Source organism: Puma concolor, chromosome E1, assembly GCF_028749965.1.
Source record: "Puma concolor isolate L17-30 chromosome E1, mPumCon1.1.hap2, whole genome shotgun sequence".
NCBI classification, from domain to species: domain Eukaryota; kingdom Metazoa; phylum Chordata; class Mammalia; order Carnivora; family Felidae; genus Puma; species Puma concolor.
In genome coordinates this window covers 304,383-331,766 of record NC_141680.1, presented here as the reverse complement: position 1 = coordinate 331,766, position 27,384 = coordinate 304,383, and the positions used below count along the sequence as shown (strand labels likewise).

The 27,384-nt window shown below is 53.7% G+C and overlaps 1 long non-coding RNA gene across 1 annotated transcript in view; it reads right to left on the bottom strand.

The window, feature by feature from the left end:
* Positions 1-16,174, bottom strand: part of LOC147573939 (uncharacterized) — a 44,653-nt gene extending 28,479 nt beyond the window's left edge. Inside the window, exon 1 of the long non-coding RNA XR_015243668.1 lies at positions 15,678-16,174. This is a non-coding gene — a long non-coding RNA (uncharacterized LOC147573939). The remainder of the gene's footprint in view (positions 1-15,677) is intronic.
* Between the last annotated feature and the right edge of the window lie 11,210 nt (positions 16,175-27,384).

Genomic DNA, 27,384 nt, shown 5'->3' with positions numbered 1-27,384 from the left:
GCCTGAATTGCAAGGGCATGCCCAGTGCCTGAGGGCATGCCCAGCGACTGAAGTCAGTCACCCCTAATGACTGAGTCATGCCCAGTGAACAAAGTCACTCCCAAAGTCACTCCAAGTGACTGAAGTCAAAGTCACTCCCAGTGAAGGAAGTTACTCCCAAAGTCCTTCCAAGTGACAGAAGCCTCTCCCGATGTCACTCCAGTGATGAAAGTCACTTGCTATGTCACTCCCAGTGAGGAAAGTCTCTCCCAAAGTCACTCCTCGTGACAGAAGTCACTCCCAATGTCACTCCCAGTGACGGAAGTCACTCCCGAATTCACAACCAGTGATGGAAGTCCCTCTCGAAGTCCCTCTCCCAGTGACGGAAGTCACTCCCGAAGTCATTCCCAGGGACTGAAGACGAAGCCACTCCCAGCTGCTGGTCCAGCTGCTGATGCCACCGTTACTCCCAGTGACTGAAGGAAATGTCACACTCAGTGTCTGAAGTTACTCCTAGTGACTGCAGTCGTCACTCCCACTCCCAGTGCCTGAAGTCTTCACTGCCAGTGCCTGAGGTCAGCACTCCCAGTGCCTGAAGGAATTGCAGGGGAAGGACAGAGAGAGTGAGACACAGAATTCCAAGCAGCCTCCAGGCTCTGTGGTCTCAGCACAGAAACTCCTGGGGAAGGACAGAGACAGAGGGAGACACAGAATCCCATGCAGCCTCCAGGCTCTGTGCTCTCACCACAGAGCCTCCTGGGGAAGGACAGAGAGGGAGGCACAGAATCCCAAGCAGCCCCTCCAGGCTCTGTGCTTGAGGCACCGAGGCTCCAGGCCCCAGTGCTCACAGCACAGAGCCTCCAGTTCCTGAAGCCACTCACCATGCCTGAAGGCACTCCCTGTGCCTGAATGCACTCCCCGTTCCTGAAGGCACTCCCTTTGCCTGAAAGGCACAGGCACTCTGAGGGCGCACCCCATGGGTGATGGCGCACCCCTTGCCTGAGTTCACCCTGTGCTTGATGGCGAGCCCAGTGCCTCTTGGCGCACCCTGTGTCCGAAGAGCTCAGAGGCTCCCCGTGCCTGAAGTCGCACCCTGTGCACGAAGCCGCTCACTGTACCTGAAGGTGCTCCCAGTGCCTGAAGACAAGCCCCATGGTTGAAGGTGCGCCCCGTGCCTGAAAATGCTCCCTGTGCCTGAAGGCATGCCTCTTGCCTGAAACAGCTCCAGGTGCCTGTACTCAAGCCCCGTGCCTGAAAGCAAGCCCCATGCCTGAAGCCTTGCCACATGCATGAAGACCCGCCCAGTGCCTGAAGGCACGCCCCTTTCCCTAAGGCGCGCCCCAAGCCTGAATTCTCACTCTGTGCCTGAAGGCTAGCCCCCTGCTTGAAGGGCACAGGCATGCCCAATGCCTGAGGTCATGCCCAGTGACTGAAGTCACTCCCACTGACGGAGGTCACTCTCGAAGTCACTCCCAGTGACTGAAGTCAATCCTGACATCACTCCCACTGACTGAAGTCAAAGTTCCTCCCAGTGACTGCTGTCATAGTCACTCCCAGGGACTGAAGTCAAAGTCACACTCAGTGTCTGTGGTGACTCCGAGTGACTGCAGTCGTCATTCCCAGTGACTGAATTTGTCAACGTCAGTGCCTGAAGTCGGCACTCCAGTGAAAACAAGGCCCGTGGCACTGCATCATTCAGTGAACCTAGTTCCCGCGGCACTTGAGCCTCCCGTGAAAACACTGCCTGTGGAACTGCATCGTCCAGCGAACCCAATGCCCACGGCACTGCATCCTCCAGTGAACCTAGTTCCTGCGGCACAGCAGCCTCCAGTGAACACAGTGTCCACGGCACTGCACCCTCCAGTGAAGTCAGCGCACCCTGCACTGCACTTTCCAGGGAACCCAGTGTCCACGGCATTGCAACCTCCAGTGAACCCATCGCCCGTGGCACTGTTCCCTCTTCTGAAACCAGTGCACGTGGCACAGCACCCTCCAGTGAACACAGTGCCTGCGGCACTTCACCCTCCAGTGCACCCAGTGCCCACAGCACTGCAGCCTCCAGTGAACAAAGTGCCCGCGGCCATGCATCCTGCAGTGAACCCACTGCACAGGGCACTGTGCACAGGCAGCCTCCAGTGAACCCAGTACACGAGGCACTGCAGCCTCCTGTGAACCCAGTGCCCGTGGCACTGCATCGTCCAGTGAACTCAGTGCCTGGGGCAATGCAGCCTCCAGTGAACACACTGCCTGAGGCACTGCAGTCTCCAGTGAACCCACTGCCAATGTCACTGCAGCCTCCAGTGAAATTACCACCCGAAGCATTGCTGACTCCTGTGAACACATTGTCCGAAGCACTGCTGCCTTCAGTGAACCCACTGCCTGCGGCACTGCAGCCTCAAGTGTACCCAGTGACCGCGGTACTGCAGGCTCCAGTAAAGCCAGTGCCCGATGCACTGCATCCTCCAGTGACCCCAGTGCCTGCAGCACTGCAGCTTCCAGTAATCTCATTGACCTGTGCTCTGCAGCCTGCAGTGAACCCAGTGCCCGTGGCAGTGCACCCTACAGTGAACCCAGTACCTACTGCACTGCAGCCTCCAGTGCACCCACTGCCTGCGGCCCTGCAGCTTCCAGTGAAGGCAACGCCCACTGCACTGCAACCTCCAGTGAACGCAGTGCCTGCGGCACTTCACCCTCCAGTGAACCCAGTGCCCACAGCACTGCAGCCTCCAGTGAACAAAATGTCCACGGCAATACATCCTGCAGTGAACCCAGTGCACGGGGCACTGCAGCCTGTAATGCACCCAGTGCCTGGGGCACTGCATCCTCCAGTGAACGCAGCACCCGCGGCACTGCAGCCTCCAGTGAACCCCGTGCCTGCGGCACTTCAGCCACCAGTGAAGCCAGTGCCTGTGGCACTGCTTCGTCCAGTGAACTCAGTGCCCGTTACACTACAGCATCCAGTGAACACAATGCGCGAGGCACTGCAGCCCCAGTGAACCCAGTGCCCGCGGTTTGCAGCCTCCAGTGAACCCAGTTCCCGCAGGAGTGGATCCTCCAGTGAATCCAGTGGCAGCGGCACTGCAACCTCCAGTGCCCCATGACCATGGCACTGCAGCCTCCAGTACTCCAGTGCTCACGGCACAGAGCCTTTAGGCTCTTTGCTCGTGGCACAGACCCTCCAGTTCCTGACACCACTCACCATGTCTGAAGGCACTCCCTTTGCCTGAATGGCATAGGCACTCTCTGAGGGTGCACCCCTGCTGGAGGGCATTCTCTGTGTCTCCTTGAGTGCCCTGTGCATGATGGGGCGTCCTTTGTTGAAAGGCACATGTGCTCCCCTGGCCCGAATGGCAGAGCAGCTTGCCGTGCCTGAAGCCGCGCCCCATGCCTGAAGAAGCTCCCATTGCCTGAAGGCAAGCCCCATGCCTGAAGGTGCTCCCCTTGACTCAAGGGCACAGGCACCCCGTGAAGGCTTGCCCATGCCTGATGGCGCACCCCTTGCCTGAGCGCGCCCTGTGCCTGAAGCGAGCCCAGTGCCTGATAGCTCATGCTGTGCCTGAAGTGCACAGAGGCTCCCCATGCCTGATGTCGCGCCCTATGCATGAAGCCGCTCGCTGTACCTGAAGGTGCTCCCAGTGCCTGAAGACAAGCCCCATGGTTAAAGGTGCGCACCGTGCCTGAAAATGCTCCCTGTGCCTGAAGCTGCTCCCTGGTCCTGAAGGCATGCCTCTTGCCTGAAACAGCTCCACGTGCCTGTACTCAAGCCCCGTGCCTGAAGGAAATCCCCGTGCCTGAAGCCTTGCCACATGCAGGAAGCACCGCCCAGTGCCCGAAGGCACACCCCTGCCTGAAGGCACACCCCATGCCTGAAGTCTTGCACCATGCCTGAATGGCACAGGCATGCCCAGTGCCTGAGGGCATGCCCAGTAACTGAAGTCAGTCACCCCCAATGACTGAAGTCATGCCCAGTGAATGAAGTCACTCCCAACACCACTCCCAGTGACTGAAGTCAAAGTCACTCCCAGTGAAGGAAGGTAATCCCAAAGTCACTCCAAGTGACAGAGGCCTCTCCCGAAGTCACTCCCAGGGACGGAAGTCACTTGCTTTGTCACTCCCAGTGAGGAAAGTCTCTCCCGAAGTCATTCCCTGTGACAGAAGCCACTCCCGATGTCACTCCCAATGACGGAAGTCCCTCACGAAGTCACACCCAGTGACGGAAGTCCCTCTTGAAGTCCCTCCCAGTGATGGAAGTCACTCCCGAAGTCACTCCCAGTGACTGAAGTCACTCCTGACTTCACTCCCACTGACTGAAGTCAAGTACTCCCAGTTACTGATGTCATAGTCACTCCCAGTGACTGAAGTCAAAGTCACACTCAGTGTCTGCGGTTACTCCAAGTGACTGCAGTTGTCAATCTCAGTGCCTGATGTCGGCACTCCAGTGAAAACAAGGCCTGCGGCACTGCATCATCCAGTGAACCCAGTGCCCGCGGCACTGGTGCCTCAAGTGAACCGAGGGCCCGCGGCACTGCAGCCACCAGTGAAACCAGTGCCCGTGTCAGTGCATCCTCCAGTGAACACAGTGCCTGTGGCACGGCATCATCCAGTGAACCCAGTGCCCGCAGCATTGGAGCCTCCAGTGAACCCAGTGACTGCGACACGGCAGCTTCCAGTGAAACCAGTGACCGCGACACAGCCTCCTCCAGTGAATGTAGTGCCCGTGGCACTGGAGCCTCCAGTGAAAACAGTGCCCATGGCACTACATCCTCCAGTGAACCCAGTGCCCATGGCACTGGAGCCTCCAGTGAAACAGTACATGCGGCACTGCATTGTCAATGAACCCAGTGTCCGCATCAATGTATCCTCCAGTGAACCCAGTGACTGATGCAATGGGGCCTCCAGTGAACCCAGTGCACACGGCACTGCATCCTCCAGTGAAACCAGTGCCCACGGCACTGGAGCCTCCAGTGAACCCAGTGCCCACTGTACCAGAGCCTCTATTGAACACAGTGCCCACGGCACTTGAGCCTTCAGTGAACACAGTGCCCGCATCACTGCAGCCTCAAGTGAACCCAGTGCCTGCATCACTGCAACCTCCAGTGAACCCAGTGCCTGTGGCACTGCATCCTCCAGTGAACCCAGTGCCCGCGGCACTGAAGCCTCCAGTGAACAAGTGCCTGTGGCTCTGCAGCCTCCAGCGAACCCAGTGCCCACGGCACTGGAGCCTCCAGTGAATACAGTGTCCGCTGCACTGCACCCTCCAGTGAATCGAGTGCCCGCTGCACTGCACCATGCAGTGAACCCAGTTCCAGCTTCTATGCAGCCTCCAATGAACCCAGTGCCTGCAACACTGAACCATGAAGTGAACCCAGTTCCCGCTTCTATGCAGCCTCCAGTGAACCCAGTTCACTCTGCACTGTACCCTCCAGTGAACTCACTGTCCACGGCACTGCAGCTTCCAGTGAAGGCAGTGCCTGCTGCACTGCACCCTCCTGTGAATGCAGTGCCTGGTGCACTTCACCCCCAGTGAACCCAGTGCTCACAGCACTACAGCCTCCATTGAACAAAGTGGCGCGGCAATGCAACCTGCAGTGAACCCAGAGCCTGCGGCCTCTGCATACTCGAGTGAACCCAGTTCCCACTGCACTGCACCCTCCAGTGAACCCAGTGCCCGCGGCACTGCATCCTCCAGTGAGCCCAGTACCCGTGGCACTGCAGCCTGCTGTGAACCCACTGCCCGCAGAACTGCAGCCTCCAGTGAACCCACTGTCCGCGACACTGCACCCTCCAGTGAACCAAGAGCCCATGGCACTGCACCCTCCAGTGACCCCAGTGCCCGCGGCACTGCAGCCTCAATGACCCCAGTGTCCGTGTCACTGCAGCCTCCAGTGAAGTCAGTGCCCGACGCACTGCTTCCTGCAGTGACCCCAGTTCCAGCATACTGCAGCTTCCAGTTATCTCAGTGACCAGTGCACTGCAGCCTGCAGTGAACCCAGTGCCCGCGGCACTGCACCATCCAGTGAAGCCAGTTCCCACTGCACTGCAGCCTCCAGTGAACCCACTGCCCGTAGCACTGCACCCTCCAGTGAAGGCAGTGCCTGTCCCACTGCACCCTCCCATGAACCCAGTGCCCGTGTAACTGCAGTCTTCAGTGATCCCAGAGCCCGAGGCACTGTAGCCTGCAGTGAACCCAGTACCCGTGGTACTGCAGCTTCCAGTTATCTCAGTGACCGGTGCACTGCAGCCTGCAGTGAACCCAGTGCCCGTGACACTGCACCCTCCAGTGAACCCAGTGCCTGTGGTACTGCACCCTCCAGTAAACCCAGTGCCTGTGGCACTGCACCCTCCAGTGAACCCAGTGCCCACGGCACTGCAGCCTGCAGTGAACCCAGTGCCCGTGACACTGCAACCTCCAGTGAACCCAGTGCTCGCAGCTCTGCAGCCTCCAGTGAACCATGACCCTGCAGCACTGAACCCTCCAGTGAACCCAGGGCCCATGGCACTGCAGCCTCCAGTGAAGCCAGTCCTGAGTGCACTACACTCTCCAGTTAACGCAGTGACCACAGCACTGCACCATCCTGGGAACCCTGATCCCGCAGCACTGCAGCCTGCATTGAACCCAGTCCCCGTGGCACTGCAACCTGCAGTGAACCCAGTGCCTGCGGCACTACATCATCCAGTTAGCCCAGTGTCTGTGCCACTGCAGCCTCCAGTGAACACAGTGCAGTTGGAACAGCAGTTTGCAGTGAACCCTGTGCTTGCTGCCTGCAGCCTGCAGTGAACCCCATGCCTGTAGCACTGCAGCATGCAGTGAACCCAGTGCCCACAGCACTGCAGCCTCCAGTGAACCCAGAACCCATGGCAATGCACACTCCAGTGAACCCAGTTCCCGTGGCACTGCAACCTGTTGTGAACCCACTGCCCGCAGCACTGCACCCTCCAGTGAACCCAGTGCCTGTGGCACTGCACCCTCCAGTGAACCCAGTGCCTGTGGCACTGCACCCTCCAGTGAACCCAGTGCCCACGGCACTGCAGCCTGCAGTGAACCCACTGCCTGTGTCACTGCAGCCTCCAGTGAAACCAGTGCCGGCGGCACTGCCCCCTTCAGTGAACCCAGTGCCCGTGCACTGCACCATGCAGTGAACTCAGTTCCGACTGCACTGCAGCTTCCAGGGATCGCAGTGCCGACCTAGATAAGACTCACCACATTCTAGCCAAGGACCCTACCTTTCCCATACAACTGACCTGAAGGATAGTGCAGCCAGAACACAAAACAGTGCATGCAACCCACACCACAGACACTCCGTGATGTGCCAGGCCCTGGACATTGGATGACCTCCTCTTCATAAAACCATTCAACTCACAGGCAGGCACCACAATGAGCTTGGTAACACAGAGATGGCAAATACTCAACCAAAATTCCAAGACAAGAAGAAGGCATCCCAAATGAAAGAACAAGATAAGGTCATGGGCAGAAAAATGGAGGGAACACTTCCAAACTCATTCTATGAGGCCAGCATGGCCTTGAGTCCAAACTGGACAAAGTCCCCACCATAAAGGAAAACTACAGACCAATTTCCCTGATGACCATGGATGCAAAAAATCTCAACAAAAAGTGGCAAACTGGATCCAACAATACAGTAAAAGAATTATTCAGCACAATGAAGTGGATTTTATTCCTGGGATGCACAACCGATTCAATATCTGCAAATCAACTGATGTGATATATCACGTTGATAAAAGAAAGGATAACAACCACATGATCCTCTCAATAGATGCAGAATAAACATTTGACAAAATGCAGCAGCATCCTTTCTTGATGGAAAAAAAAAAAAACCTCATGAAGGAGGGATAGAAGGATCGTGGCTCAATATGAGAATGTCCAGATATGAAAGTCCCACAGCTAATAACATCTTCAATGGGGAAAAACTGAGAGCTTTCCCCCTAAGGTCAGGAACATGACAGGGATGTCCATTCTCCACACTGTTATTCACCATTCTGTTGAAAGTCCTAGCCTCAGCAATCAGACAACAAAAAGAATTAGAAGGTGTCCAAGTTGGCCAGGAGGGGTCAAAATTTCCCTCCTCGCAGACATGATGCTCTCCGTGGGAAATCCAAACGACTCCACCAAAAAACTTCTAGGACTGATACAGGAATTCAGGAAAGTCTCAGAATATAAAATCAATATACAGAAGTTGATTGCATTTCTATACCCCAATAATGAATCAACAGAAAGAAAATTAAGGAATCGATCTCATTTACAACTGCATTGAAATGCATAAAATACCCAGGGATAAATATAACCAAAGAGGTAAAAGATCAGTACATTAAAACAATAGAGGGGTGCCTGGGTGGCTCAGTCGGTTAAGTGCCGTCTTCGGTTCAGGACATGATCCCGCGTTTGTGGGTTTGAGTCCTGTGACGGGCTCTGTGCTGACAGCTTGGAGCTTGGTCCTGCTTCAGATTCTGTGTCTCCCTCTCTCTGCCTTTCCCCTGCTCACAGGCTCTTGCTCACTCGCTCACTCTCTTAAAAATAAATAAACATTAAAAAATTAAAAGAACAAACCATACAACATCTATGAAAGAACTTGAAGAAGACACAAAGAAATGGAAAAACATCCCATCTCATGGATTAGAAGAACAAATATTGTTAAAATATCAATACTACCCAAAACAATGGACAAATTCAATGTAATTCCTATCAAAATAACACCAGCATTCTTCCAGACCTAGAACAAACAATCCTAAAATTTGTATGGAACCAGAAAAGACCCCAAAGAGCCATAGTAATGTTGAAAAAGAAAAAAACAAACCTGGAGACATTACAATTCTGGACTTTATGGCACATCAGAAAGCAGCAATCATCAAGACAGTATGGGATGGGGACAAAAACAGACACATAGATCAAAGGAACAGAATAGGGAATCCAGAAATGGACCCTCAAAATTATGGCCGACTAAGCTTTGACAAAACAGGAAAGAATATCCAAAGGAAAAAAAGAGTCTCTTCAGCACATGGTACTGGGAAAAATGGACAGTGAGAAGAAGAACCTGGACTATGTTCTTAAACCTCTGGGTCTCTCTCTGTCTCTCTCTCTTTCTGACTCTCTCTCTCTCTCTCACACACACACACCTCAAAATGGATGAAAGATCTAAGTGTAAGACAGGAGACCATCAAAATCCTAGAGGAGAAAAAAGGCAACCGACCTCTTTGATCCTGACTGCAGCACCATCTTTCTTGTCAAGTCTCCAGAAACAAGGGCAATAAAAACAAAAATGAACTATTGAGACCTCAAGATAAAAAGCTTCTGCACAGCAGAGGACACAATTAACAAAACTAAAAGAAACTGAATGGAATGGGAGAAGATATTTGCAGGTGACATATCAGATAAAGGGTTACTATCCAAAATCTATAAAGAACATATCACACTCAACACCCAAAAACCAAATAACCCAGTGAAGAAATGGGCAAAAGACATGAAGAGACACTTTAACAAAGATCACATCCAGATTGGTCATACCATGAAAAGATCAATCGTCATAAGTGAAATACAAATCAAAACCACAATGAGATATCCCCTCACACCTATAACAATGGCTAAAATTAACATCTCAGGAAATGACAGATGTTGGCAAGAATGCAGAGAAAGGGAACGCTTTTGCAATGCTGGTGGGAATGCAAAGTGGTGTAGCCATTCTGGAAAATAGTATGGAGATTCGTTACAAGAAACAATAAGAGAACTACAGTATGACCCAGCAATTGCACTAATAGGCATTTATCCAAAGGATACACTAACGCTGACTCGAAGAGGCACATGCACTCCAATGTTTATAGCAGCATTATCAGCTATAGCTAAATTATGCAAAGAGCCCAAATGACCATTGAGAGATGAATGGATAACGAAGATGTGGTATATTCATACAGCGGAATATTACTTGGCAATCAAAAAGAGTGGAATCTTGTTATTTGCAACAAGGTGGATGGAACCAGACTTTATTATGCTAACCATAATATCTCAGAGAAAGACACACATCATATGATTTCTCTCATCTGTGGAATTTAATACACTGATGAACATAGTGAAAGGAAAGCAAAAATAAGATACAGAGAGGGAGTCAAATGATAAGAAACTGTTAAATAGAGAGAAGAAGCTCAGGACTCCAGGAAGGTTTCTGAATAGGGGTATGGGCTAAATAGGTGATGGGCACTCGGGGGGGCACTTGGAATGAGTACTGGATATATTTTGTAATTGATGGATCACTAAATTCTAATCCTGAAACTGTATTCCACTATAAGGTAACTAACTTGGGCTTAAATTTTAACGAAGAAGAAATATAAAAATAAGTAAAGAAATGTACTACCAGTCAAAAGAAAAGAATATTTAAATCAGACTCTTGGAGTGGAAATGAAAGACCAAAAGTGTTATAGACAAGAAAGGATCAGAGAAAACATCAAGAAACAATGGCAAAATAACTAGTAGAATGTCACTAAATATATACCTATCAATAATTACTCTGAATGTAAATCGACTACATGCTCCAATCAAAAGACAAGGATAGGGTGTCAGAATGGACAGAAAAAAAAAAGAAACAAAAACAAAACAAAACAAAACAAAAAACAAGGCCTATCTAGATGCTGCCTACAAAGTGTTATTTGGACATATGTCACCTGCAGATTTAAAAGGAGGGAATGAAAAAACATTCATCATGACAATAATGTAAAAGAAAGCCAGTAGCAATACTTATATTAGGCAAAATAAACTTCAAAACCGAGAGTGTAGTGTGGTACCCTTTGGGTCAATACCTAGTAGTAAAATGCATATACCCAATATTTATAGCAGCATTATCAACAGTAGCCATACTATGGAGAAAGCCCAAGTATCCATCAACTGATGAAGGTATAAAGAACTTGTGGTGTGTGTGTGTGTGTGTGTGTGTGTGCATGTATATGCATATGTACTCACTTGTATGCTCATACATACATACATATATACATACATATATACAATGAAATGTAACTCAGCTTCAAAAAGAATGAAATCCTGCCACTTGCCATGATGTGGATGGACCTAGAATGTATTATGCTAAGTGAAATATGCCAATCAGTGAAAGACACATATGATTTCACTCATGTGGAATTTAAGAAACAAAACAGATGAAAACATGGGAAGGGGGCAGGAAAAGAGAAAAGTGGTAACAAACCACATGAGTCTCTTAACCGTAGAGAAAAAAAGTGAGGGTTGATAGAGGGAGATGTGTCGGCGCTGGGCTAGATGGAGGACGAGTATTATGGAGAGCACTTGTTGTCATGAGTACTGGGTGTTGTATGTAAGGGATGAATCACTGGATTCTACACCCGAAACAGAGAATGCACTATATGTCAACTAAGATTATATTAAAAAAATAAATAAAGCTGTAACAGGAGGTGAAGATAGACACTATCTCATACCAAAGGGGACAACCAAACAAAAAGATCCATGATTGTAAATTTTGATGCACCCCATATGCAATTACCAATATAAAAGAAATTAACAAAACCATAAAGGAATTTATAATAATATAACGATAATAGAGGACTTTAACACATCAGTCACATCAATGGACAGAACCTGTAAACAGAAAATCAACAAGGAAACAATGGCTTTGAATGACACACTGGACCAGATGCGTTCAACAGATATATTCAGAACACTCCATACTAAAATGGCAGAGTACACATTCTTTTCAAGCACACATGGGGCATTCTCCAGAAATGATCACATTCTAGGTCACAAATAAGGCCTCAACAGGTACCCAAAGACAGAGACAGACCAAGCATCTTTTCTGACCACAAAGCTAGGAAACTTGAAGTTAACCACACTCATACACACACGCACACACACACACACACACACAAAGGGGGAAAGGCCACAAATAAAGGAAGGTTAAATAACATGCTACGAAATGAATGGGTCAAACAGGAAATCAATGAGAAAATATACTGAAACTAATGAAAATGAAACTACACTGGTAAAAACTTTTGGAATGCGGCAAAAGCAATCTAAGATGGAAGTATATAGCAATACAAGCCTACCTTAAAGAGCAAGAAAAATCTCAAACTCTCCTAACTTACAACTAAAGGAATGAGAAGAAAAGCAGAAGGAAGGAAATAATAGAGATTAAGGCAGAAATAAGGGATATACAAATCAAAAAGACACTAGACCAAATCAATGAAACCAGGGGCTGGTTCCTTGAAAACAGTAATCAACATGAAAACCTCCTAGGCAGACTTTTCACAAAGAAGAGAGAAAGGACTCAAATAAATAAAATCACAAATAAGAAAGGAGAAAAAACAGTCAACACTACAAAAATACAGTTAGAAGATAATATTATGAAAAACTATATGCAACTAATTGGACACTCTGAGAAAAATGGACAAATTCCTAGAAACACAAAAGTTACCAAAACTGAAACAGGAAGATACATAAAATCTGAAAACAGAAAGAAATAAAATCAGTAAGAAAAAAAAAAATCTCCCTCCAACACAAGAGTTCAGGGCCAGAGGGCTTCACTGATGAATTCTATCAACCATTTAAGGAAGAGGTAATATGTATTCTCCTCGAATTATTACAAAAAATAAAAAAGAAGGAAAAGTTACAAATTCATCTCATGAGGCCATCACTACCCTGATACCAAAACCAGATAAAGCCTCCACTAAAACCGAAAACTGCTGGGGCGCCTGTGTGGCTCTGTCGGTTTACTGCCTAACTCTTAATTTTGGATTAGGACATTATCTTGCGGTGCATGGGTTCGAGTCCCACATTGGACCGTGCATTGACAGTGTGGAGCATGGCCAGGATTCTCTCTTTCCCTGTCTCTCTGCCCCTCCCTCACTTTTATGTACTCTTTCTAAGGAAAGAAATAAACATTTAAAAAAATGTTTAAAAAAATTAAAAATAAAACTGCAGACCAATAGCCTGAGAGTATGTATGCACAAATTCTCATTAAAATACCTTCAAATTAAAGTCAACAATACATTAATAGAATCATTTACCATAATCAACTGGGATATATTCCCGGGCTGCAAGGGTGGTTCCACATTCACAGATCAATCAACATGATGCACCACAGTAATAGAAGAAAGGATAAGAACAATATGATGCTTTTCGCAGATGCAGGAAAACCATTTGACAAAATGTCACATCCATTCATGATAAAAACCCTCAGCAAAGTAGATTTGGACTAAACCTACCTACACATATAAAGGTCATCTAGGAAACACCCACAGCTCAGCTCATCCTCAATGGGGAAAAATTGAAAGTGTTTCCTCCAAGGTCAGGGACAAGACAGGGATGACCCCTGTCACCACTATTATTCCACATAGTACAGGAAGTCCTAGCCACAGCAATCAGACAAATAAAGAAATGAGGCATCCAGATTGGCAAGGAAGAAGTAGAACTTTCGCTATTTGGAACAGACATGATGCTCTCTATAAACAACATGAAAGACTCCAATGAAAATTGCTAGGATTGATATATGAATTCGACAAATCACAATATACAGAAATCAATGTACATAAATCTATTGCATTTCTATAGACGAGTGATGAATTAACAGAAAGAGAAAGTAAGGGATCAATCCCGTTGACGGTTGCACCAAATACCCCAAGATACCTAGAATGAACCTAACCAAAGAGGTGAAAGACCTGTACTCTAAAGGCTATGAAACACTGATGAAAGAAATGGAAGAGGATGCAAAGAAAAGGAAATATATTTCACCCTCATGGATAGGAAGCATAAAATACTGTTAAAATGTCTACACTCCTCAAAAAAATCTACATATGTAATGAAATCCTTATCACACTAACAAAAACATTTGTCACAGAACTACAACAAATAATCCCAAGATTTGTATGGAACGACAAAGACTCCAAACAGCAAAAACAAAATTGAAGAAGAAAACTAAAGCTGGAGGCATCACAATTCCAGACTTCAGGTTATATTAAAAAGCTGTACTGAACAGAACAGTATGGTCCTGGCAAAAAACAACAACAACAATGACAACAACAACTACACACAAACGCAGAGATCAATAGAATGGAAACGCAGAAGTGAACTCCAACCTATATGGTCAATTAATTCTCAACAAAGCTGGAAAGTATATCCAATGGAAAAAAAAAGATAGTCTTGGGACACATGGGTGGCTGCAAAACATGTGATTGTGGATTCAGCTCAGATCATAATCTCAGGGCAGTGCAGAGCATGTGTGGGATTCTCAATCCCCATTTCTTTCTGCCCCTCTTCTGCATTCTCTCTGTCTCTCAAAAATAAATACACAAACTTAAAAAAAAAATCTCCTCAACATATGGATTTGGAAAAACTAGACAGCAACCTGCAAAACAAAACAAGACCAACAACAGACTACCTTACAACATACACAAAAATAAATCCAACATGGATAAAGACCTATGTGTGAAACCTGAAACCATAAAAATCCCAGAGGATAATTAACACAGGCAGTATCTTATTTGACATTGGCTGTACAAACATCTTTGCAGATATATCTCCTGAGTTAAGGGAAACACAACCAAAAATAATGGGACTTCATAAAAATAAAAAGCTTCTGTCACAAAGGAAATAATCAACAAAACTAAAACACCTACAGAATAATATTTGTAAACGACATCTGATAAAGGTTTACTGTCCAAAATATATAAAGTCATACAGCACCCAAAAAAGGAAAAATCCAATTAAAAATGGGCAGAAGACACGAATGTACATTTTCCTAAGGAAGACATACACATGGCCAAGAAACATATGAAAAGATGCTCAACAATACTGATCTTCAGGAAAATACAATTCAAAAGTACAATGAGATAACACATCACATCTGTCAGAATGACTGAAATCAATGAATGATGAAACAGCAGGTGTTGCCAAGGATGTGAGGAAAGAGAATCCCTCTTGCACTGTGGGTAGGAATGCAAACTGGTGCAGCCACACTGGAAAACCTCATGGAGATTCATCAAAAAAAATGGAAATGGAACTACCTTAAGATCCAGCAGTTTCACTACGAGGTATTTACACAAAGAATACAAAAATAATTCCTAAAAGGGATACATGCACCATGATGTTTACAGCAGCATTTTCTACAAGAGCCAAATTACGGAAATTTCCCAAGCATCCATCAAGTGATGAATAAGTTGAGATGTAGTATATGGAATGTAATATTATGTAGCCATAAAAACATGAAATCTTGTCATTTGCCACGAGGTGGAGGAGTGACAGTATGTTATGCTGGGTGAAAAAGAGCCTGTCAGAGAAAGACAAATACCAGATGATTTCACTAACACATGGAATTAAAATAAAACAAAGGGGGGGGGCGGTGAAGGACACAGTGACAAAGAAACAGACTCTTAACTAGGAAACAAACTGAGGGCTTCCACAGTGAGGTGAGGGAATGGGTGAAACTGCTGCTGGGGATTAAGAAGTGCACCTGGGATGAGCTCCGGGTGATGTGTGGAAGGGTTGCTCTATATTGGACACTTGAAACTAATATTACACTGTGTCTTCACTCACTGGAATTTAAATTAAAAGATAACATAAGGTTAATGACACCTACCTACCAGGTTTTCTGTAGTTTTCAATCACTTCACTAGGTTGGAAAAATAACCATGAAATTTAAAAAAAAGCATGTATGATGTGGGGCAGTTTGTGCCCTTACCTCGGTCTCTGGTTCCAGCAGGACTCAGAAACTGGGCCCCAGCTCATTCTTCTAGAAGGTCGTGAGAGGAGCATTTCATGTATTCATGTCCTAATGGAATGCAGCTCGTGTTCTTCTGAACTTCTGTCAGGGTTTCTTCCCGGAAACAAACCGGAATCTGGAACAAACCATCGACTGCATCGATGAGGTGATGTCGTAGGACCCTGCAATCCACGAGTTCTTTAGTAAAATATGTCTTGCTCAAATACTGTCCTGGAAGTGGAGGAATGAAACACGGAAACAGCCCAGAAAATGCAAGTGCCTGTGCAGCTCAGCAACCAGCTTGCCCAGGGAAGCCACCCAGCGCCCCCTCCTCAGCACTCAGTACAACAAGGCAGATACTCTGTGGGACTCAGGAGATGCCAAGTTGCTGCAAAGGTCCCCAGGTCTCCCCTGAGGTGGGTGGCAGAACGCGCTGGAAAGGCAGCTCTGCTCTCTGTCCTGAGGCAGCAGCAGAGGCCCTGTGTTACTCTGTGGGACTCAGGAGATGGCCAAGTTGCTGCAAATCTCCCCAGGTCTCCCCTGGGGTGGGCGGCAGAATGTGCTGGAAAGGCAGCTCTGCTCTCTGTCCTGAAGCAGCAGCAGAGGCCCTGCGTTCTCTGGAATAAATAGAAGCCCTTCCTTCTCTGAGGTGCCCTGGGTCAGAAAAGCCGATGGTGAGTCCTCTGCTGGCCATCACTGCCTCGGCAGAGGAACCAGCGCCTCCGGGTCTGTGGTGCTCGAGCTCTCTCTGCTGACCACCATGGGATTTCCTGCAATGTTGAAGACCCTGGTGGCTCAGCTGAGGGACCGAAGGTGCTCTGGGCAACTAAGCCTGTTCTCTACACTGGGAAGGATCTTAGTGACAGGGCCTAGGGCACAAAGAAATCTTTTTCTTCTCCTTTCTTGTGAGAGAAGAATGAAACCAAATTTATTAACGTAATGACATCATTTGTAATGCTTTAAGCAATGTTCCCAGAAAAATAGACTACCAATTTACACATGCTGAACAAGAGGTAATTGTGTTTACCACCTAAGTGTTTAGGTTAGATAAAGAATGGACACCTTTGAGAGAGAGATACCGGCTTCCAGCTATGGAATGAATGCATCCTAGGGATACAAGGGACAGCCAATGGAAGAGAGTCAATCCTGTAATAATACTGTTGCATGCTTTCACATGATAGCTACACTTGTGCTAAAGTACAACATAATTTATAGACAAATGGAAGGACTACAATGTATGCCTAAAACTAATACAACAAATGTGTGAAGAATATTTCAATTAAAAGTCGACATCCTTTATGCTATCTTTAATTTCTCTTTCTTTGCCAATAAACTATCATTCCTGGGCGCTTGGGTGGCTTACTTGGTTAAGCGTCCGACTTCCACTCAGGTCATGATCTTGCAGTCCATCAGTTTGAGCCCTGCATCAGGCTCTGTCCTGACAACTCAGAGCCTGGAGCCTGCCTCAGATTCAGTATCTCCCACTCTCTCCCCCATCCCCAGCTCGGGTTCTCTCATAAAAGGAAAAAAAAAGAGACATTAAAAATGAAAAATCATTCCTAATTTAGAATCTGTGAAATTCCATTTATACCAGATTGTCTAACATGACCATCTTGATGTTTAGAGCTTATCTGAAAAGTCACTAATAATATCTGATGACACATATGTGACAAGGTCAGCATGCAACTTACAGGGAGCTACACACCTGTTATGAATTTACGACATGTATCCGTGGCTTAGATTTCCAATGAAATGTGCTTTAGGGATATGGATGGATGAAATAATGCCCATCAGTCATGTAGGTCAATTTCCTACAGGACCATTATGCCTTCAATTAGTAATTGCCATCTCTTCAAAATTAAAAGAAAGCTTGGAAAACAAATTGTCTTTGAATGATGTAAGAGAAGACTATGGTGTTTTAAAGGGTTCACCTACCTTCTGGAATCCTCAGATTGGTTGTGGACAGGAGGATAGCAACCCATGATTTAGATGCACACCGCTCGTTCCAGAGGGAGAATATGGACCTTATTGTCAAATATGTTTTTTTTTTTAATCAACAGTCCACCTCTGCCAGGTCCAGACTGCAGAACCTGGGGACAACACAATGCCTCATGCCTGGGTTCAGAACACGAGGAACGCCAACTAGTGGGGGGAGGGGTGAAATCCAACAGGGCCTGGGGTCAGTGAGGGAGATGACCCAGGGACACCTCCCCACAGGGCGGGCTCTGGAGTTTAACTGCCAAAGAGCAGCACACTCTCCCTGAAGACATCCTTCTCCATGACAGAACATAACGCTGAGCCCCACAATTGCAGGAGAAATGACGGATGCCCATCTTTTCAATTGCAATGGCCTCTGCAGAGCTTGGCCCCAGGGATGTTGGAGTCTTAGAGTCATGAAACTATGATGCCCATGATACCAGCCCTTTCTGCCCCAGCACTCAGAGCCACTTCACACATCCCCTCTCCCCTGGCCCATCTCGCCCCGTCCACATACCTGGACCAGGTCTCCACTTCTCTCCTTGTACTTCCTCTTTGTCTCTGTTTCTCTCTAACCACACCTCTCTGTGTTTCTTCCTTTCACTCTCTAGGACTTGCCCAACTCCCCTATCACTCATCCAGTTTCTCTCTCCTTACCTGCCTCTTTGTCCACCTCTCTCCAGGCTTCAGGCTATCTGCTCTGTGCATGCAGCCCTGTCCAGGAGCACAGGGAACTCCTCTCTCTCTCTCTCTCGTCATGTTTTGTCCCAGGCCCTGATCAAAATGGAGGAGAATCCCCCATACAGCAGCTGCTCATATTGACATTTGCTAAAGCAATGCTGGCAGCATGTGGACAGCCAGACATTTACTGTTGGTGGCCCAGCCATGACCCAAAAGCTGCTGGAGGGCTGGCTGCTTCCCTAAGCTGGAAGGAAAAAGGGGCTCACAGGGTTCAGGGTCCCTGATGTAGATAGGATTGGCTGATGTAGAAGGAGCCGTATGCTTACACCTAACTCTCCTGGATGATGTCGAAGGAACCTATCCCAGACTATGGACTTCTGCCCTCCCCATGCCTCAATATGGCATCAGGGGGAGCTTTATGGGACACCATGTGACGCGCCACAAAAATTGCGCCATTCGCCCCCTTGGAGGCCACCTGGATTGGTGCTATTGGTGGCAGCTGGTAAGGTGCACTAGGGCACAAGAGCTGATTTAATGCAGGGCCTCCTTACTGGTCACCTGAATCCATTCCTCATCACTGGAGTAGACCCTGGAGGGGCTGCATGGGATTCTGGGTCTCCCATTCCTCGGACCTTCCCCGGGAGTTCCTGAGCTGAGACCAAAGGGTCTGGAGGCTGTTTGGGATCCTGTGACTCCTTTCTCTCAGGTACAGGGAGCGGCTTCAGCTCCCTGATGGGGAGTGCCGTCACCCATGGTAAGTGACTCAGAACCTGGAGGCCCGGGGCTCGCGGCGGCTGCTTGGGATTGTGTGTCTCGCATCCCTCGGACCTATCCCGGGAGTTTCTGAGCTGAGACCACAGGGTCTAGAGGCTTTTTGGGATTCTAGCTTGTGTCTCGCTTGGAATTTTGTGCTCGCTGCACAGCCCCTGGAGGGGTGGCTTGGGATTCTGTGTCTCCCATCGCTCGGACCTTCCCCGGGAGTTTCAGAGCTGAGATCCCAGGGTCTGGAGGCTGTTTGGGATTCTGTGACTCCTTTCTCTCAGGTACAGGGAGTGGCTTCAGCCATAGTAAGCCATGGTAAGTGACTCAGGACCTGGAGGCCCGGGGCTCGCAGCGGCTGCTTGGGATTGTGTGTCTCGCATCCCTCGGCCCTATCCCGGGAGTTTCTGAGCTGAGACCACAGGGTTTGTTGGCATTTTGTGATTCTAGCTTGTGTCTCACTTGGGCTTTTGTGCTCGCTGCACAGCCCCTGGAGGGGCTGCTTGGGATTCTGTGTCTCCCATTTCTCGGAACTTTCCCGGGAGATTCTGAGCTGAGACCCCAGGGTCTGGAGGCTGTATGGGAAACTGTGACCCCTTTCTCTCAGGTACTGGGAGTGGCTTCAGCCATGGTGAGCCATGGTAAGTGACTCAGGGCCTGGAGGCCCTGGGGCGCGCAGGGGCACTACCCATTCTGTGTCTCACATACCACGGACCTATCCGGGGAGATTCTGAGTGAGACCCAGGGTCTGGAGGCTTTTTCGGATTCGAGCTTGTGTCTCGCTTGTGATTTTGTGTTCGTTGCACAGCCCTGGAGGGGCTGCTTGGGATTCTGTGTGTTCCATCACTCGGACCTTCCCCAGGAGTATCTGAGCAGAGAACCCAGGGTCTGGCGGGTGTTTGGGATTCTGTGACACCATTCTCTCAGGTATAGGGACCGGCTTCAGCCATGGTAAGGCATGGTAAGTGACTCAGGGCCTGGAGGCCGGGGCTCGCAGCAGCTGCTTGGGATTGTGTGTCTCGCATCACTCGGCCCTATCCCGGGAGTTTCTGAGCTGAGACCACAGGGTTTGTTGGCATTTTGGGATTCTAGCTTGTGTCTCGCTTAGGATTTTGAACTCGCTGCACAGCCCCTGGAGGGGCTGCTTAGGATTCTGTGTCTCCCATTTCTCGGATCATCCCCGGGAGTATCTGAGATGAGACCCCAGGATCTGGAGGCTGCTTGGAATACTGTGACCCTTTCTCTCAGGTAGAGGGAGCGGCTTCAGCCATGGTAGGCATGGTAAGTGACTCAGGGTCTGGAGGCCGGGGCTCGCAGCGGCTGCTTGGGATTGTATGTCTCGCATCCATCGGACTTATCCCGGGAGTTTGAGCTGAGATCAAGGGTTTGTTGTCCTTTTGGGATTCTAGCTTGTGTCTCGCTTGGGATTTTGTGCTCGCTGCAGAGCCCCTGGAGGGGCTGTTTGGGATTCTGACTCTCCCTTTTCTTGGACCTTCCCCGGGAGTCTCTGAGCTGAAAGCCCAGGGTCAGGAGGCTGTTTGGGATTCTGTGAGACCTTTCTCTCAGGTACAGGGATCGGCTTCAGCCATGGTGAGCCATGGTAAGTGATACAGGATATGGAGGCCCGGGCCAAGCAGCCCCGGGTGTGGAGGCCTGGGGCGAGCAGCCCTGGGCGAGGAGGCCCGGGGAGAGGAGGCACGGGGCAAGCAGCCCCGGCAATAGAGGTCCGGGGCGAGCGGGGCACTACCTATTCTGTGTTCCAATCTCTCGGATCTTTCCGGGGAGTTTCTGAGCTGAGACCCCAGGGTCTGGTGGCTGTTTCGGGGTCTGTGACCCCTATCTCTCAGGTACAGGGAGCGGCTTCAGCCATGGTGAGTCATGATAATGACTCAGGGCCTGGAAGACGGGGCTCGTAGCAGGTGTTTGGGATTCTGTGTCTCGCATTCCTCAGTCCTAACCCGAGAGTTTCTGAGCTGACCCAAGGATTTGTTGGCTGTTTAGGTTTCAGGCATATGTCTCCTTGGGATTTTGTGCTCGCTGCATACCCCCTGGAGGGGCTGCTTGGGATTCTGTCTCTCCGAACCTCTCGAACCTTCCCCCTAAGTTTCTCAGCTAAGACCCCATGGTCTGGAGGCTGTGTGGGATACTCTGACCCGTTTCACTCAGGTACAGGGAGAGGCTTCAGCCATGATGAGCCATGGTAAGAGACAGCCCCGGGCGAGGAGGCCCGGGGGGAGAAGCCGGGGGCAAGGAGGCCCGGGGCAAGCAGCCCCGGGCCCGAAGGCCTGCGGCGAGCAGCCCAAGGCCCAGAGGCCCGCGGCGAGCAGCCCCGGGCGAGGAGGACCTGGGCGAGCAGCACCGGGCGAGGGGGCCCGGGGCGTGCGGGCCCCGGGCGAGGAGGCGCGGTGCGAGCAGCCTCGGGCCTGGAGGCCCGGAGCGAACAACCCCTGGCGAGGAGGCCAGGGGCGAGCAGGCCCGGGCGAAAAGGACCGGGGCATGCAGCCCCGGGCGAGGAGGTGCAGGGCGAGCAGCCTCGGGCCTGGAGGCCCGGGGCGTGCAGCCCCGGGCGAGGAGGCCCGGGGCGAGCAACCCGGGGCGAGGAGGCCCGAGGTAAGCAGCCCCGGGCCTGGAGGCCCGCGGCCAGCAGCCCCGGTGAGGAGGCCCGGCACGAGCAGCCCCAGGCGAGGAGGCCCAGGGCGAGCAGCCCCGGGCCAGGAGGCCCGGGGCCAGCAGCCCCGGGCCTGGAGGCCCGCGGCCAGCAGCCCCGGGGTGAGCAGCCCCGGGCCTGGAGGCCCGGGGCGAGCGGGGCACTTCCCATTCTGTGTCTCCAATGCCTCGGACCTTTGCGGGGAATTTCTGCGCTGAGTCCCCGGGGTCTGGAGGCTGTTTCGGGTCCTGTGAACCCTTTCTCTCAGGTACAGGGAGCAGCTTCAGCCATGGTGAGCCAAGGTAATGACTCATGGTTTGGATGCCGGGTCTCGTAGCAGGTGTTTGGGATTCCGTGTTTCCCTACCATCGGTCTTATCCCGGGAGTTTCTGGCCTGAGAGGAAGGTTTGTTTGCTCTTTATGAGTCAGGCATCTGTCTCCTTGGGATTTTGTGCTCGCTGCATAGCCCGTGGAGGGGCTGCTTGGGATTCTGTGTCTCCAACTTCTCCAACCTTCCACGTAAGTTTCTCAGCTTAGACCCCATGGACTGGTGGCTGTGTGGGATACTCTGACCCGTTCCTCTCAGGTACAGGGAGAGGCTTCAGGCATGATTAGCCATGGTAAGAGACAGCCCAGGGCGAGGAGGCCCGGGGCGAGGAGGCCCGGGGCGAGCAGCCCCGGGCGAGGAGGCCCGGGGCTGCTCGCCCCGGGCGAGGAGGCCCGGGGCGAGCAGGCCCGGGGCGAGCAGCCCCGGGCGAGGAGGCCCGGGGCGAGCAGCCCCGGGCCTGGAGGCCCGGGGCGAGCAGCCCCGGGCCTGGAGGCCCGGGGCGAGCAGCCTCGGGCGAGGAGGCCCGGGGCGAGCAGCCCCGGGCCTGAAGGCCCAGGGCGAGCGGGGCAATTCCCATTTTGTGTCTCCAATGCCTCGGACCTTTGCGGGGAATTTCTGCACTTAGTCCCCAGGGTCTGGAGGCTGTTTCGGGTCCTGTGAACCCTTTCTCTCAGGTACAGGGAGCGGCTTCAGCCATGGTGAGCCAAGGTAATGACTCAGGGTTTGGATGCCGGGTTTCGTAGCAGGTGTTTGGGATTCTGTGTTTCCCTACCCTCGGTCCTAACCCTGGAGTTTCTGGGCTGAGAGGAAGGGTTTGTTTGCTTTTTAGGAGTCAGGCATCTGTCTCCTTGGGATTTTGTGCTCCCTGCATAGCCCATGGAGGGGCTGCTTGGGATTCTGTGTCTCCCCTTCTCCAACCTTCCCCGGAAGTTTCTCAGCTTAGACCCCATGGACTGGTGGCTGTGTGGGATACACTGACCCGTTCCTCTCAGGTACAGGGAGAGGCTACAGCCATGATGAGCCATGGTAAGAGACAGCCCCGGGCGAGGAGGCCCGGGGCGAGCAGCCCCGGGCGAGGAGGCCCGGGGCGAGCAGCCCCGGGCCTGGAGCCCCGGGGCGAGCAGCCCCGGGCCTGGAGCCCCGGGGCGAGCAGAGCCGGGCCTGGAGCCCCGGGGCGAGCGGGGCACTTCCCATTGTGTGTCTCCAATGCCTCGGACCTTTGCCCGGAATTTCTGGGCTGAGTCCCCAGGGTCTGGAGGCTGTTTCGGGTCCTGTGAACCCTTTCTCTCAGGTACAGTGAGCGGCTTCAGCCACGGTGAGCCAAGGTAATGACTCAGGGCTTGGATGCCGGGTCTCGTAGCAGGTGTTTGGGATTCTGTGTTTCCCTACCCTCGGTCCTAAACCCGGAGTTTCTGGGCTGAGAGGAAGGGTTTGTTTGCTTTTTAGGAGTCAGGCATCTGTCTCCTTGGGATTTTGTGCTCGCTGCATACCCCTGGAGGGGCAACTTGGGTTTCTGTGTCTCCCACTTCTCCAACATTGCCCGTAAGTTTCTCAGCTTAGACCCCATGGACTGGAGGCTGTGTGGGATACTCTGACCCGTTCCTCTCGGGTACAGGCAGAGGCTTCAGGCATGATTAGCCATGGTAAGAGACAGCCCCGGGCGAGGAGGCCCGGGGCAGGCGGCCCCGGACCTGGAGGCCTGGAGGCCTGGAGGCCAGTAGCGAGCAGCCCCGGGCCTGGAGGAATGGAGGCCCGTGGCGAGCAGCCCCGGGCCTGGAGGCCTGGAGGCCCGTGGCGAGCAGCCCCGGGCCTGGAGGCCTGGAGGCCCGTGGCGAGCAGCCCAGGGCCTGGAGGCCTGGAGGCCCGTGGCGAGCAGCCCCGGGCCTGGAGGCCTGGAGGCCCGTGGCGAGCAGCCCCGGGCCTGGAGGCCTGGAGGCCCGTGGTGAGCAGCCCCGGGCCTGAGGCCTGGAGGCCCGTGGCGAGCAGCCGCGGGCCTGGAGGCCTGGAGGCCTGGGGCGAGCTGGGCACTTCCCATTTTGTGTCTCCAATGCCTCGGACCTTTGCGGGGAATTTCTGCGCTGAGTACCCGGGGTCTGCAGGCTGTTTCGGGTCCTGTGAACCCTTTCTCTCAGGTACAGGGAGCGGCTTCAGCCATGGTGAGCCAAGGTAATGACTCAGGGTTTGGATGCCTGGTCTCGTAGCAGGTGTTTGGGATTCCGTGTTTCCCTAATCTCGGTCTTATCACGGGAGTTTCTGGCCTGAGAGGAAGGGTTTGTTTGCTTTTTAGGAGTCAGGCATCTGTCTCCTTGGGATTTTGTGCTCGCTGCATAGCCAGTGGAGGGGCTGCTTGGGATTCTATGTCTCCCACTTCTCCAACCTTCCCCGTAAGTTTCTCAGCTTAGACCCCATGGACTGGTGGCTGTGTGGGATACTCTGACCCGTTCCTCTCAGGAACAGGGAGAGGCTTCAGGCATGATTAGCCATGGTAAGAGACAGCCCCGGGCGAGGAGGCCCGGGGCGAGGAGGCCCGGGGCGAGCAGCCCCGGGCGAGGAGGCCCGGGGCGAGCAGCCCCGGGCGAGGAGGCCCGGGGCGAGCAGCCCCGGGCCTGGAGACCCGGGGCGAGCAGCCCCGGGCCTGGAGGCCCGGGGCGAGCAGCCCCGGGCCTGGAGGCCCGGGGCGAGCAGCCCCGGGCGAGGAGGCCCGGGGCGAGCAGCCCCGGGCGAGGAGGCCCGGGGCGAGCAGCCCCGGGCGAGGAGGCCCGGGGCGAGCAGCCCCGGGCGAGGAGGCCCGGGGCGAGCAGCCCCGGGCGAGGAGGCCCGGGGCGAGCAGCCCCGGGCGAGGAGGCCCGGGGCGAGCAGCCCCGGGCGAGGAGGCCCGGGGCGAGCAGCCCCGGGCGAGCAGCCCCGGGCCCGGAGGCCCGGGGCGAGCAGCCCCGGGCCCGGGGGCCCGGGGCGAGCAGCCCCGGGCCCGGGGGCCCGGGGCGAGCAGCCCCGGGCCCGGGGGCCCGGGGCGAGCGGGGCACTTCCCATTCTGGGTCTCCAATGCCTCGGACCTTTGCGGGGAATCTCTGCACTGAGTCCCCAGGGTCTGGAGTCTGTTTCGGGTCCTGTGAACCCTTTCTCTCAGGTACAGGGAGCGGCTTCACCCACGGTGAGCCAAGGAAATGACTCAGGGCTTGGATGCCGGGTCTCGTAGCAGGTGTTTGGGATTCTGTGTTTCCCTACTCTCGGACCTAACCCCGGAGTTTCTGGGCCGAGAGGAAGGGTTTGTTTCCTTTTCGGAGTCAGGCATCTGTCTCCTTGGGATTTTGTGCTCGCTGCATAGCCCCTGGAGGGGCTGCTTGGGATTCTGTGTCTCCCACTTCTCCAACATTCCCCGTAAGTTTCTCAGCTTAGACCCCATGGACTGGAGGCTGTGTGGGATACTCTGACCCATTCCTCTCGGGTACAGGGAGAGGCTTCAGGCATGATTAGCCATGGTAAGAGACAGCCCCGGGCGAGGAGGCCCGGGGCGAGCAGCCCCGGGCGAGGAGGCCCGGGGCGAGCAGCCCCGGGCGAGGAGGCCCGGGGCGAGCAGCCCCGGGCGAGGAGGCCCGGGGCGAGCAGCCCCGGGCCTGGAGGCCCGGGGCGAGCAGCCCCGGGCGAGGAGGCCCGGGGCGAGCAGCCCCGGGCGAGGAGGCCCGGGGCGAGCAGCCCCGGGCGAGGAGGCCCGGGGCGAGCAGCCCCGGGCGAGGAGGCCCGGGGCGAGCAGCCCCGGGCGAGGAGGCCCGGGGCGAGCAGCCCCGGGCGAGGAGGCCCGGGGCGAGCAGCCCCGGGCGAGGAGGCCCGGGGCGAGCAGCCCCGGGCGAGGAGGCCCGGGGCGAGCAGCCCCGGGCGAGGAGGCCCGGGGCGAGCAGCCCCGGGCGAGGAGGCCCGGGGCGAGCAGCCCCGGGCCTGGAGGCCCGGGGCGAGCAGCCCCGGGCCTGGAGGCCCGGGGCGAGCAGCCCCGGGCGAGGAGGCCCGGGGCGAGCAGCCCCGGGCGAGGAGGCCCGGGGCGAGCAGCCCCGGGCGAGGAGGCCCGGGGCGAGCAGCCCCGGGCCTGGAGGCCCGGGGCGAGCAGCCCCGGGCGAGGAGGCCCGGGGCGAGCAGCCCCGGGCGAGGGGGCCCGGGGCGAGCAGCCCCGGGCGAGGGGGCCCGGGGCGAGCAGCCCCGGGCCTGGGGGCCCGGGGCGAGCAGCCCCGGGCCTGGGGGCCCGGGGCGAGCAGCCCCGGGCCTGGGGGCCCGGGGCGAGCAGCCCCGGGCCTGGGGGCCCGGGGCGAGCAGCCCCGGGCCTGGGGGCCCGGGGCGAGCAGCCCCGGGCCTGGGGGCCCGGGGCGAGCAGCCCCGGGCCTGGGGGCCCGGGGCGAGCGGGGCACTTCCCATTCTGGGTCTCCAATGCCTCGGACCTTTGTGGGGAATCTCTGCACTGAGTCCCCAGGGTCTGGAGGCTGTTTCGGGTCCTGTGAACCCTTTCTCTCATGTACAGGGAGCGGCTTCACCCACGGTGAGCCAAGGTAATGACTCAGGGCTTGGATGCCGTGTCTCGTAGCAGGTGTTTGGGATTCTGTGTTTCCCTACTCTCGTACCTAACCCCGGAGTTTCTGGGCCGAGAGGAAGAGTTTGTTTCCTTTTCGGAATCAGGCATCTGTGTCCTTGGGATTTTGTGCTCGCTGCATAGCCCCTGGAGGGGCTGCTTGGGATTCTGTGTCTCCCACTTCTCCAACATTCCCCGTAAGTTTCTCAGCTTAGACCGCATGGACTGGAGGCTGTGTGGGATACTCTGACACGTTCCTCTCGGGTACAGGGAGAGGCTTCAGGCATGATTAGCCATGGTAAGAGACAGCCCCGGGCGAGGAGGCCCGGGCGAGGAGGCCCGGGGCGAGCAGCACCCGGCGAGGAGGCCCGGGGCGAGGAGGCCCGGGCGAGGAGGCCCGGGGCGAGGAGGCCCGGGCGAGGAGGCCCGGGGCGAGGAGGCCCGGGCGAGGAGGCCCGGGGCGAGCAGCCCTGGGCGAGGAGGCCCGGGGCGAGCGGCCCCTGGCGAGGAGGCCCGGGGCGAGCGGCCCCTGGCGAGGAGGCCCGGGGCGAGCGGCCCCGGGCGAGGAGGCCCGGGGCGAGCGGCCCCGGGCCTGGAGGCCCGGGGCGAGCGGCCCCGGGCGAGGAGGCCCGGGGCGAGCGGCCCCGGGCGAGGAGGCCCGGGGCGAGCGGCCCCGGGCCTGAGGCCCGGGGCGAGCGGCCCCGGGCGAGGAGGCCCGGGGCGAGCGGCCCCGGGCGAGGAG